The 12,378-nt window shown below is 54.5% G+C and overlaps 1 protein-coding gene across 3 annotated transcripts in view; it reads left to right on the top strand.

Annotated features, from left to right (window-relative positions):
- Positions 1-12,378, top strand: part of LOC142092783 (gap junction beta-5 protein-like) — a 109,627-nt gene that overhangs the window by 82,760 nt on the left and 14,489 nt on the right. The window contains exon 4 of one of the 3 annotated variants that reach the window (XR_012677177.1): positions 3,685-3,708. The exons of the other annotated variants lie outside the window; for them this stretch is intronic. The gene's annotated coding sequence lies outside the window, so the exon portion shown is untranslated. Of the gene's footprint in view, positions 1-3,684; positions 3,709-12,378 lie in introns of those variants that run through there. 3 annotated transcript variants of the gene reach the window in all.

The raw sequence follows: 12,378 nt of genomic DNA, 5'->3' as shown, positions 1-12,378 counted from the left end.
AATGTAGAAGATAGTCAGATATAAACCAGCAAACTACTGAAGTGTTTTATGGGTCCTTAAAGACCACTAAATGCTTGTTCTGATTCTGCTAGGATCACTCAAATGGCTTTTCCTCTTGCATTCAGGGTAGGGTGCAGTGGGAGGCGAGGGGGAGAGATTTCCTCTTGTATTTTACATACCTCCAGGCAAGTTGTGATAAATGTTTAGCAATTCATTTCTCTGGAGACGGAATTTGCTTTTGAAAAACAGAAACGTTGCCGGTGCTGCAGAGGGGTGAGAAGAAAAAACAAAGAAGAAATCTTCTGGGTCAAGGTCATCTCTTGCTGTAGGGTTACTCCTACGCCCACCGCATCCCTGACATCCTCCTTGATGTCTCAGGCAGCCCCCATCGCACAGGGCGACGCCGCCTTTAATTCCACAGTGACAGATATTTCACTTACATTTGTCTGCAGGTCCCCCCGCCGGAGTAAGACAGCGAAGCCCTTCGTATCGCGGCATTAATGAGCTGATTTACAAGGGAGCGTTCCCAACCTGCCCTTTAGCTTGTCAAAAATACTGACTTCAGAAATGCAGAGTTATGAGACTTATTGTAGAGAGAAATATTGCATGAGAAGGAGGGATCCCCGAATGGAAGTTTCCCGAGTGAATGAGAGGGAGAAGGAGCCTGTGTGTCCGTGTGTCCATGCGTGGCTCAGAGCAGAACAGACTTCCCAAGCCAGGACCTCGCTGCCACCAGGCTCTTCCTCCTGGCTCCTGCTCTCACCCCTTCTTTTTACCTTCTTTTTGCAACTTCTTGCAGTTCAAACTCACTGTCACGATTGCATTATTTTTCCTCTCACTACGATGCCCCTGTACGTTGCCGGTGCTGCGGCTGATTCTTCTCCATGATTCCTATTTTGCTGCTGAAAAGGAGCAGACAGAGACTGGGAGGGGGTAAATTGACCGCTTGATAAATGCATTGTCTCAATTCCTTCTGCCTCTCCTGTCTCCAGACTGTCCTGCCCTGAAAAGTATTTTCCCTGAGTTCTCAGTTTGTTGAACCCTAAAGCTCCGGAGCTGTTACCTAAACTAAATGTCTTGTCTTTTCATGCTTCAGCAAAATCTCTATGCTTCTAGCACAACCCATCTCCTCCCAGGCCACACGGAAACAATTACAGCAGCAAAAGGCTTCTATGGTCATAATTACACTTCCTTGCGATGCACCAGCAGGCTGGGCTCTGGAAAGGTAGATGGGTTTGGTGGTGGTTAGAAATCCCCGCCGCGGCTCAGCCCGGAGGAGCGGCTGTGGCCGCCTCATCTGCCACCGGGGCGCCCGGCGCGTGCCGCAGACGCTGGGCTTCGGGTGCGCGGAGCCCTGGGAGGCACTGAATCATGCCCCGCGTGTTTCCCATGGCAATGGTTGGTGTACTAATAGCTACAGCGCTGCTTGGAATAACATCAAGCACTGCAGCAGGGACTGGGCTTCCCGGCTGGGGAACTGCTGCCAGCGCAGGGGCTCTGTCGTACACTGCTGCTTTCCCGCGGTGCCTAAATTATATTGCTTGTAGTCCAGGAATTTGCACCGTTTAGCAGACAGCCCGCGCAGGCTGGCAGAGCGTGGGGCTGAGATCAGCCCGTTCATACCGAACGCTTCCCTTCAAGGCGTTTGAAGCTCCCCTGCACCTCGGTCTTCAAAGTACCTAAGGGTGCACGGCCAAGTTTCAGCAACACGGGGTCGCTGAAGGCTGAGGCGCTGAGGTGGGGACACCAGCGAGCAGAGAGCTTTTCCTGCTCGGTTTCTACCTCTCGTGGTCCCTCACAGCCTACGCCTGCAGAGGGATGTGATCGGAGCAAGCCCCAAATCCTTCCTGCCACCCGCCTTTTGAAATACTGCACCTATGACTAAGGATTTAGGCGGGTTGGATCCAGGGAAGTGCCCCTAGAGAGACCTGTGCTGGGAAAAGCGACTTGTCCTCCAACAGAGACTGCAGCCGCGCAGAGCTCGCCGTGCCCTGGTGCGTCGGGGCCGAACGCTGGAAGTGGTGAGAAGCGGCAGGAGAGCAAAGGGAAATTGAGTAGTTATGTTTTATTGAGTGAAATGCAAAAGGTGGGAACGAGCATTAAGAAGAAAATGGGATTTGAAAAATTATTGCTTTGGAGATTATTAAAATGGAAATATTTGTGACAGAGTGCGGAAATTGGTCTCTAAAAGCGGTGCTCCCTTGAACCTCGGCGTCCTTGTGCGTGAGGTACTGATCTTAGGTTTATGTGTGTGCATGTAAATGTATTCACTCTTATATAAGTAAATGTTTGGGGCTTACCCCTCAAAAGCACCTGAAACCCTATCGATATGAAACAAATTATTTTCTTACTCCCAATTATTGCTGGGAGCAATATTTGCTTTGGAGCTGGGACACAGAGCAGAAACACTTGGGGAGGCCACGGGGGACTTCTGTTGAATGCTCCATGGGGTTGACCACTCTGGTCCAAAAACATCCCCGAGGAGTCCTTGCTCTTGGTCTGCAAACTCGTTATCGGCTGATGGGAGTCTGCTTTGCTGAGCTTGAGGCGAGTCCTTGCAAAGGCATTTGGATCTTATAGAATCATAGAATCATACAGGTTGGAAAAGACCTCTAAGATCATCGTGTCCAACCGTCAACCCAACACCACCATGCCCACTACACCATGTCCCTAAGGGCCTCATCTACACGTCTTTTAAATACCTCCAGGGATGGTGACTCCACCACTTCCCTGGGCAGCCTGTTCCAAGGCCTGACCACTCTTTCAGTAAAGAAATTTTTCCTAATGTTCAATCTAAACCTCCCTTGGCGCAACTTGAGGCCATTTCCTCTTTCCTAATCTTGTGATTGTAGAGGGCGTTTTTTTATTTTTCTTAATTTTTCTTAACCTTTCCCCAAGAGGAAAATACCAGGCCTGCAGGTTGCAAAGTGGGTTTCGCATTGGCAGCACCATCAGGGTTTTATTTTAATTGGCGTGGCAGTGCCCAGCTGGCTCCATCGGCCAGACCCCAAAACACGGCGGGAGGAGGTTGAGGGAAGTGGGTGCCGGCTTCCCTGCGCCTCGCCGCCGTGCGGGAGAGGTTTGCTGGGCAGCTCTAAACACGGCGCTGGCCCCAGAGCAGGAGCTGCGCGGCTGCATGGGAGAGCAGAGCCCGCACAGCTAACTGGGGCCTCGGGGGACGCGCGTGTGCCAGCCATCCGGAGGGGTCAACAGCAGCTCGGCCGCAAACGCTGCGTCGGTAAGTCAGGTTGTGTGAGCCCTTGCCTGGCGGAGGGGAACGAGCCGGTCTGGAAATAAGCTGCTGCTGCCGTGGCGTTGCACGCAGGAGTGCGAGCGGAGGATTGCACCGGCAGGCGCTGCGGCTGGGGAGAGCTGCGAATGCGGCGTGTGAGCGATATGGTGCTGGGGCTGCCGGGGAGACGCTGCATCGTTCTCCTCAAGCGCAGGCAGGGAGGGTGGGGAGCAGGAGCGCGTGGCGGCTGCGGACAGGGGTGAGCTGTAACCTGTCTTGTTAGAAAGCAGAAAGTCTCTCACAAATGGATTTCCGATTTCCCATCCGCCTGCTTAGCTGAGACAGATTTCTTGCTTTATAATTACTTTTTGAGTACTTACAGGATCTGGTATCCAGGCAACTTGATGCCTCTTAAATCCTCTTGCAAATCTGTTTTTTCTGTTGATTTTTAGGTGTTAGAGAAACATCAACCAAACTCTTAAGGAGAGACTGCTTTCTTCACGGCTACTTCTCTTCCCCGAAGTCTGCTGGACAGACACGATGCCGTGTCAGCCTTTCGGGGGTGCGGGTGCGTGGTGGGGCTGCTCCCTGCCGAACCTGGCAGGGCACCGGCGCCTTGCACGGCCCTGCGGGTCTGCGTGGCAGCTCTTGGTCTTGTTTCCAATAAGACGCTGGCCAAAGCCAGCTCCTGTTAGCAATGCGTCTTGTCCCACAGCATCCCGAGGCAGCAATGTCCTCCCGCGGCTTAAGTCTGTCCCTGCTCCCCGAGCCATTTGGGCACACGCTCAGGACCTCTTGATTTCGGGGGCGTTTGTGCCTGTCTGGGTCAGGGCCAGGCTGTAGATGCTTTTATTAAAGCAGAGCCACAGTTAATCACGCCGGCGAGCTCGCCGTGGGCCGTCCGTCACAGGGCTGGCGCAGGAGCGGGGCTGAAGGACACCCAGGCGCGTCTCCCAGCCGTTGCAGGGCTGCACAGGGACTGGGCTGTGACCTGCCCTCCTTCCCTTCGTTTACATTTTCGTGGAGAACCGGCGGAGGGCAAGGGGAGGGAGGGCAGGAAGGATAGCATACGCTGCTGTTTGCAGGCCCCGGCAGTCTCTTCATTACCATGCGAAGAGCACGGGGAAGTCAGCGCACCCTGCAAAAGGTTATGCATCGACACGCGCTCAAAGGCTTTGACCTCTGTTGGGTAAAGTGTAAGTTAATTAACTTTTGCTTGACTGTTCAAATGCTGGAATAATTTGGAAATCTGCATGTGGGTGGCATCGCGGGGGCTGCTGGGTGCCTGTCCCGCGTGCCTGCTCTCTCTCCCCCTGCCCCGGCAGGCTGGGTCCCTTCAGCGCAGCGCTTGGGCTTAAAGCTAGTGCTTGTGGTCGTGGTGGCAACAATTAGGCCATCAATCAATAAACTAATTCTCCCACTTACAGTCATTAGGGACTGCGGATCTAAGCATCTGCTTTTGCTAATGAGTTTAAAAGTTGGCTAAATATGGCAGACCTGCTCTCGTGGAGAAGGAAGCAACAGGAGTTCGATGCGCAATTGGACTCTGGTGAACGCGACATCAATGTTAATTAGCAAGCTTCTAGTTTCCCAACCAAACCAAAATAAACTGGTGGAGGGAGGGTGCCGCCGGGGCGGGGGCACTGCTGCAGCCCCTCTCCTGGCCCTCGGGACTTGCTTGGGGAGCCCAGCACCCCAGCCCTCGCCAGGGCGTGGGGGTCCCGGGCGGTTCTGCCAGACCACACCAGCGATCTCCGGCCCGGCGGGTGCTCAGCGCTCCCTCGGACGTGGCCCAGCTACAGCACTTCTCGGCTGTCACATACATCTTTTAATCTGGCGAGGAGTCATTTATTTGCACCTCCAGGCCTAACACACTGGCTACCATGGGGATGCTGAAGTTTGAAAAGCCCTATCATAGATCTGTTGTAGCTCAGAGGGAAGGGAGAAAGCTTTTCCTCTACCTGCCTCTAAATGACTGTAAATGTTTTTTTCTCGGCGATCACGGCTCACAGGGGGTCGGCAATTGATGAGCTGGTGTTCGACCTGATGGATGGAGACCTCCGTCACCTGCCACTCCCGAGCCCGCTGCACCACGCGGCACGGTTTGGAGGGGGAGCAGCAGCCTCCTCCCTCGCTGCCATCGCGGCCGTCGGCAGAGCCCAGAAACCGCCCCGGGGTCCCGGACAGGAGGGTCCCGGCACCACCCGCCCAACGCGCGTCCTCGCAGCACCGTCGCTCGCTGCCGCGCGCGGGGTGAGGGCTGGAGGAAGGCGTCCCGGCTCCGGCCCCGCAGCCCAACCAGTGCCCCGCGGGCAGCGCTGCTGCCTCGTGACAGCGGCTTTTTAAGGGAGGGGGGAGAAAAAATTAAAAAAAAGAGAAGCAGGGAGCCGTACATCTAAATCTTTCCACTGCTGACTTACATTCCTAACTTTGACAAGTCCTTATATAACTGAAATTAAACTCCAGCTGTATTAAGTCTTTAGCAAGTTAGGCTGCAGTGATCGTATTCCCTTGGAGACGAATGAGAGCCCCACATGCACCCCAAGTGCGAGCACCCCAGCTTTCTGGCAGAGCCAGCGCCGGCTTCGCAGCAAGCTGGGGCGGCCACCGCAGAGCCGTGCCTGCCAGCCCGGCCAGACTGCAAAGCAGGTTGCCATTTTTCAGGTTAGGTCCGCTCAGAAAAGAGCGAAAAGCAAATTTCTTCTGCAGCACAATGCCTAAAATGCCTCGAAACGGGAGCGGCCGTGCCCATGTGGTACCTGTTTTGTAAGACTTGCTGACTGCTGAAATGCCCCGGGCAGCGCAGCTGGAGTTTCACCATTGTGTATAGCAAAACCCTTTCTGTTTTTCCCAGAGAGCGTTTCTGGGTGAGAAGGAAGCCGACCGCCCCCCCGCAGCAGCAGAAGAGCCCTGTTAGCTCGGCTGAGCGGCACCGGGTCCTGCGGCAGCCAGGGGCCCGATCCTGGGCCGTGTGGATGTGCTCAGAGTCTAAACAGAGAGAGTCTTACTTGCCTAATCAATATTCTTTTTTTTCTGGGCAGGCTAACAGAATCTGTAATGAAAGGAAGGATATCGTTTGGGAAGGCAATTATGCAAAGATAAACGTATTTTTAAGAAAATGCAGAACATTTTGAGCATCAAGCCTGGCAATTCAGAGGTTTATAGCCACGCGTCTCCCTGAGGTCTGGTGGTGCGAGGTGCCCCGTGTCCTGCCCGCGTGCCACCGAAGCTCCGTGCCCTGTGCCCGCTGCGCTGCAGATTCAACCTGGGCATGTTCCCCGGGGTCTCGCCGGGCAGGGGATGAAACGCTCTGCACCTCGCAGAGCCCGACCCGGCCTCCTCTCAAAGCAGCACCATTATTTTCCTGATAGATCTATTTCTGTAGAATACCAGACATCACGGTTTTCAGGAATCTCGTGTTTCTCGGTGCAGGTTAAAACAGCAGATAAAAGGAACCATTTGAACCACTTTTCTCCTTTTCTTGTGCGCTCTTCAGTGAGTCTGAGGCATTACCAGCTGTCAGGGATGTTTTAAGGCATGGCCTTCTCTGGATAAAAGCAAAGTCCGGACACAGGATTTGGCTTTCAGTGAAGATTTCTCTTCCTGAGCCGTTACTCCCCGGCTGCCCCAGCGTGTACCCACATCCCTGCCGCGTGTTACGCCCACTCACAGCCGTCTGATCGGGAGAAGGTTATGGACAGCCCGGTTCTGAGGGTATTTTTATTTTAGCTCCTCAGAGGAAGTTCTGATGAGTTTAAAAAGGAGAAAATCAGTCATATTTTATAAGGTGATTTTTTTTCAGTATCTACAGATCCAGAAAGGTCTTTGCATGGCTGAGGATAATTGTTGCGCACACAGCATGCCTTTCGGTGGCTGCGCCGTGCCAGATGTGTAGAGCTGGTGGGTATAGCAGGGTGTAGGGATTTGCATTAATTGCTTGGAAAGGTCAGGTTTGGTGGGTTCCTGGGGCTTTCCAGGGACCCCCAAACAGCGTCCTTGAGAGGGTGAATAACTGAGAACTGGCTTAGGGAGGCTGGAATAGGGGAAAACCTCTTTCTCTGGAATAAGAGCCCGGCGGCTCTGGGGCAGGGGAGAGTTTGGCAGCGGTGGTGGTGACCCAGAGGCTGCTTAGCGGCTGCCTGGGGGGGCCCAGCGAGCTGCTGCACCGAGCCTCCGCCGACTGCCGGCGGGTGGATGTGCATGAAGGTATGTCTGCTCCATCCGGGGTGCTCGCCAAGGGCTGGGCTTCAGGGGGGCTGCTGGTCAGCGGAGCCGCTCTCGAGTCCTGGCAGGGGGAGCCCCGGCCAGGGGAGGTGAAGCGGCAGCGGTCGGAGCTGGGGAGTGACAGCCTGGGCCCTGCAGTGGGCTGGAGGAAGGCTGGGTAGAGCTGCTGCAAGCTTCCATACCCGATGCTCTTGATGCTCTTTTTAATACATATATTAAAAGGGTGATAATAAGCAAATCCGTCAGTTATGCAAATGAGTGGCAATTGCATCTTGAAGAGCATCCCACAGTTTAATTACATCATAATTGCAATGTAACACTTTAATTACCATATGCATCACAAAATCATGAGCACTGTTTCTAATCTCTTCACTAATATTTCAAATCAAACAGATTGCACAGGGCACCGTATTGCTCTGCAACACTGCAAACAGAAGTACCGAATATATCCTAATGCAGCAGCGGTACGGAGGTCTGGAGGTCGGGAAGCTGTTCTCAGCATCCCCGCACGGCCGTGCTATCAGCAGATGGCTGGATGATGTCCTTGGCTGGCGTCTCAAACCACATCCAGCCGTCGGGGATTTGCAGGAGACGGCGCTGCGGCTGCACACGTCGGCGCGTGCCTGCGGCTGCCGGCCAGCCTGCGACTGAGCAAGGCTCGCGCTGCCCAAGGAGCAAGGGCAAACCTGAACACCAGCGTTAGCTGTCGTGCTGCGTGGTGGTAGGCGAGAGGGGCGAGGCGGTCGCTCCGGTCGTTGTTTAGGAAAGCAAAATTTTCTCAGAGATGCTGCAAAATGTTTGTTCGAGCTGACGGAGCTGTTTCACTGGGCTGGCCCTGGACCCGCTCGGTCCCCATCCCTGCCCAGATGAGGCGGCTGCTCGGGTAAAGGGATGAAGATTTGTAAATGGCTGTTTTGGAAGAAGCAGTCTGATGAAAATGCTGCCCTTGATCCTCCCTTCCCCTCCCAGCACAGGAAAATGAATTTCACATTCTCCTTCTCACCCCTGAGAGGGAAACAATAACGCTTTCTGGAGCACAGCTTTAGCTGGAGACTTGTGAATTTGATTTAAACCAGTTTATTTTGTAAATCTTCCCAGTTTGCATGCTTTATTTTTCCTCCCATCCAGCTTCTTTCTTTCCCCCATAAAGGGACATCCAATAAGTGACTTAAGAAAAATAACAGATGGGCTTAACAACGGCCTAAAATTCATGACTGGGGACTGGGAGAGGAATGCTGTCAAGCAGCGATGTGTGCCATGGAGTGATGGATCGGGAGAGAAGCGTGCTGGGGAGGTGAAAGCACTCCCGTCTCTGCGGCAGTGCCTGTGCTGCCGCCGGCACGGAGCCGGCTGTGCCGGGAGGGGGCTCGGGGCTCTCGACAGGTCCCCGTGCCCGGCTGTCCCCCTCCCCGAGGAGCCGCGGGGCTGGCACACGGAGCGGGGCCAGGGCTGCCGCCCAGCCCTTCGCGTCGCCGGTGCTTTTGCTGCGGGTTGCAAATTGCTGGTTTGCTTTGCCGTGGGCTGGCAGTGATTTAAAATCATCCTGTGCTAATCCATATAAATTCTTTTAATCGTGGATTTAATCTTTTAAGCATGCAGTAATTAAATTACATGCCAGTCAGAGGTACATCAACGTAACGTGTGAGGTTTGCAGCCCCGTGGGCAGCGGGGGAGAGCTTCAGGACAGCCAGCCCCGTGGCTGGGACGTTCAGTCCCTTGCTTCCTCCACTGTTTCCTTGTCGTTATTTTTTCCCCTTCTTTTTTTCCTAATCCCTCCTGGGAGATTCCGGGAGGGCTTGTGCTTCTAGAAAGTCGAAGATGGGTATCACCTCAGCAGAGCAGGCTGAGGAACATCCCAGGAGAAGACGTTTTCTCTTGAGCCCCTCTAACCTGTCCCCAAAACCTCCCTGCATCCCTCGGGAGCCACGTTGCTCCGACAGCATCACCCGGCAGGAGCGCGGGCTGGCTGAGCCCCGGCGGTGGGGGCACATCTCCTGCTTCTGTGTTTGCAGATGCTGGGAGAAGGAAGAGGAGAAGCAGGGGAGGAGAAGATAAAGCCCCAGCAGGAGCTAATGGCCAGGACAGGGCCTGGAGCACTCCTCCATGTGCGGGGGTACCCTCGGGGAGCGGGAGGAGACCCGGACGAGAGCTCCTGAGCTCCCTGTACAATTTGTGATCATTTATCCTTCTCCTTTGCTCCGCTGCCGTTGTCCTCGCTCACCCAGCCGGGTGGTGCGGGACACTTTGATGGGCTGGTGTTAATGGAGGAAAATACCGTGACATGAGAAGCACATTAACAAATTAAACTTTGTGGTGGGAAGGGGACAGTAGAAATGAACGGCTAGGTAGAGAGATGACTGGCTTTGGGAATGTGACAATTACTGTACTTAATACTTTTTTTAACATTAAGAGCCAAATAGGAGCATATATTTAATTCATTAAAACAGTATGAAGTACCTCCCTCCATCCCAGTGCAGTTAATCGGTGCTCTATAGAGAAGTATCAGGAAATAAGTGTCTCCTAATGAAAGGGTCCCTGTAAGGTCAGCCTGCCGCTTGTTAGCTAATCGGAGACTTATTTGTTTTGCAAATTGCTCTCCCATTTTGAACCGCTGTGCAGTAATTTCCATGGCGGAGAAGCAGGAGAGAGTTCACGGGGCTGTTTTTGAAGCCCTCAATCTGTCATTGGGAGGAGGATAAAAATAGCCTGGGAAAGAGAAGGAGCAGGCTGCTGGGTTTGTTCCAGGCAATCCAGCCCCGTCTTTCACGGCCGGGGACGTCAGGAGCGAGGGCCGGCCGGGGGGCTGTCGTGGGCAGTGGCACCGTCCCGCACGTGCCAGGGGACCGGGGAGCGTGGGCGACACCGGTCACCCCTCGCCTTGCCTGGCCGGGCACCGGGCACCGCTCTCCTGCCCTGCCCTGTCCAGCTCTGCCATCGGCCTCCCAAGGGAGTGGTGCTGCCGGGGGGCCGTGCGGTCCATGGGGGTCCTGCTGCCGCTGCCCGTGTCCCCTGCCCAAACACGCGTCATTAGATGCACAGAAATAGGATAATCTGTGCGCAGAAACACATAACCGGGATCGCGGTGGTAGGTCTGGCAGAGGCGGCTCCGTGGGGGCGGGGGTTGTTCAGGGCAGGGATGCAGGGATGCAGAGCACAACCCCGCAGGACAGCAGGCTACAGACCAGCAATTATGAGAAATTTTGGACAGAGGGTGAGCTGCATCGGCACCCCTTCTGCACCCGGAGAGCCTCAGGTGAATGCAAAGCCTGAATTAGCTGTTTAAAGCCTTTTCCTTCTCTCCCCGAGGCAGCTGGAGGTCTGGCTGCGGTGCTGAAGCAGGACAGGTCCACTGTATCGGGGGGTTCATTTTCATCTCTGCAAGCTCACTTATAGAGGAGGCATCTCCCACCACGTCGGCATGGGTGAAGACCCTTCTCCCTGGCTTGATTCAGTTATTTATTTTACAGATGCGCACAGGGGAACAAGCTGGGTGGCAGGGTGTCCCTTTGCGTCACGGTCCAGAGCTGAACCCTGGGACACGCAGGGTGCACAGTCCAGCGCGGAAGGGGCGAGGAAGGGCCTGGGCTTTGCTTTTGGGGAACCGGGAAGAAAAACCACTTTTTTATTTTAAGTAAAAAAGCAGAGGGGTGTGTAAATTGGGCCTGTCGTCCTTTCCTTATCAATTCGTCAGCTCGGGTTCAGCAGCCCTCCCCTGTCCAGGCTGCGGCTGATTGAGAGCCCGACAGCCGTCGCTGCTGATTTTGCTCAGATATTTAGAAATCGGGAGCAAGACCAAAACGCGGAAGCTCCCTGTGCTCGTGCCAGGGCTGCCGGCGGCCGTGCCGCGTAGCTGCCCCGGCTCTCTGGTGACCGACCTGGGGCACAGTTCTTTGACCATGGCAGTGGTTTCCCCCAGTTTCAACGCATGTTGACTGGGAGCACTGGGAACGGACCCCGGCTGTCCTGACTGCTCTGCTCTTTCTGCGTGGCAGTTGCTTGCACATACAGCAGTGCAGTGATTAGGTGATTTATTTCCCAATATCATAAAAAAAAAGTAGCCTTTATTTTAATTTCACCCTAAAGAAATAAAGTCTATAGCGTAAGGGAGGCATTTCTCTGAAGCAGAATTTTTCCCCCAAATGTCATGGAAATGGAGGAATTGCAGCAACTGTATTTGTGTGCAAAAGAGAGGAGAAAGTAGATTAATTTTTAAAGGTTATATTGATTGCAGTCAGGCATGAACCTGCAGCAAGGAGCCCTATGCAATTCCCCACCCCGCGCTGTGCAGACTGGGGAGCGAGCTGCTCTCCTCTCCACGGGGCCGTTTTGCTTCAGCATCTCCCCAGGACGCTGAAGCACCCCCGTGCAACGTGCCATAAATCCTTAACTGCGAGGGGCGAGCGAGAGGACTGAGCGCGGGTGGTCCCCGGCGCCTGGGAGAGAGCAGCCCTGGCTCCTGAAACGCGAGGCTTCATCCGTCAGCGTGTGAGTCGCCGGGGTCACTGTCGAGAATTTCCCTGGGAGTAAAGTAAGGAGTGAACTTTTACTGGACTTCTGTTTCTCTGCAAGAGCTCTCGGGGCTGCTTCTGCGTTTGACATCTGGGAAGAGCTCCTGGATCCTTCAAGATAATGAAGCTGGTTTCCTGCAGCTCTATCGACATGAAGAACGTGCTAGGAAGGAACCTGGGAATAACGATGCCTCTCCCAGCCAATTAACAACACATGGCCGGCAGCCCGTGATCCGGGCCGCAGCTACGGTGGGCTGGGCTGCCTGCCGTGCGGGAGACCAGAGGTGGGGTCCCGCTCCACCTGAAGTGGTGGGGGGTTGGCAGGGAGCAGGCGGTTTGTCCTTCGCCCCGGCACTGGCGGTTTCAGTGATGAGATCCTTGCGGTGACGAGTTCAGACAAAGCTGTGGGAGCGG

This window comes from Calonectris borealis, chromosome 25, assembly GCF_964195595.1.
Source record: "Calonectris borealis chromosome 25, bCalBor7.hap1.2, whole genome shotgun sequence".
Classification (NCBI taxonomy): Eukaryota; Metazoa; Chordata; class Aves; order Procellariiformes; family Procellariidae; genus Calonectris; species Calonectris borealis.
The sequence above is the reverse complement of the archived record's forward strand: the minus strand, read 5'-3'. Positions and strand labels throughout refer to the sequence as shown.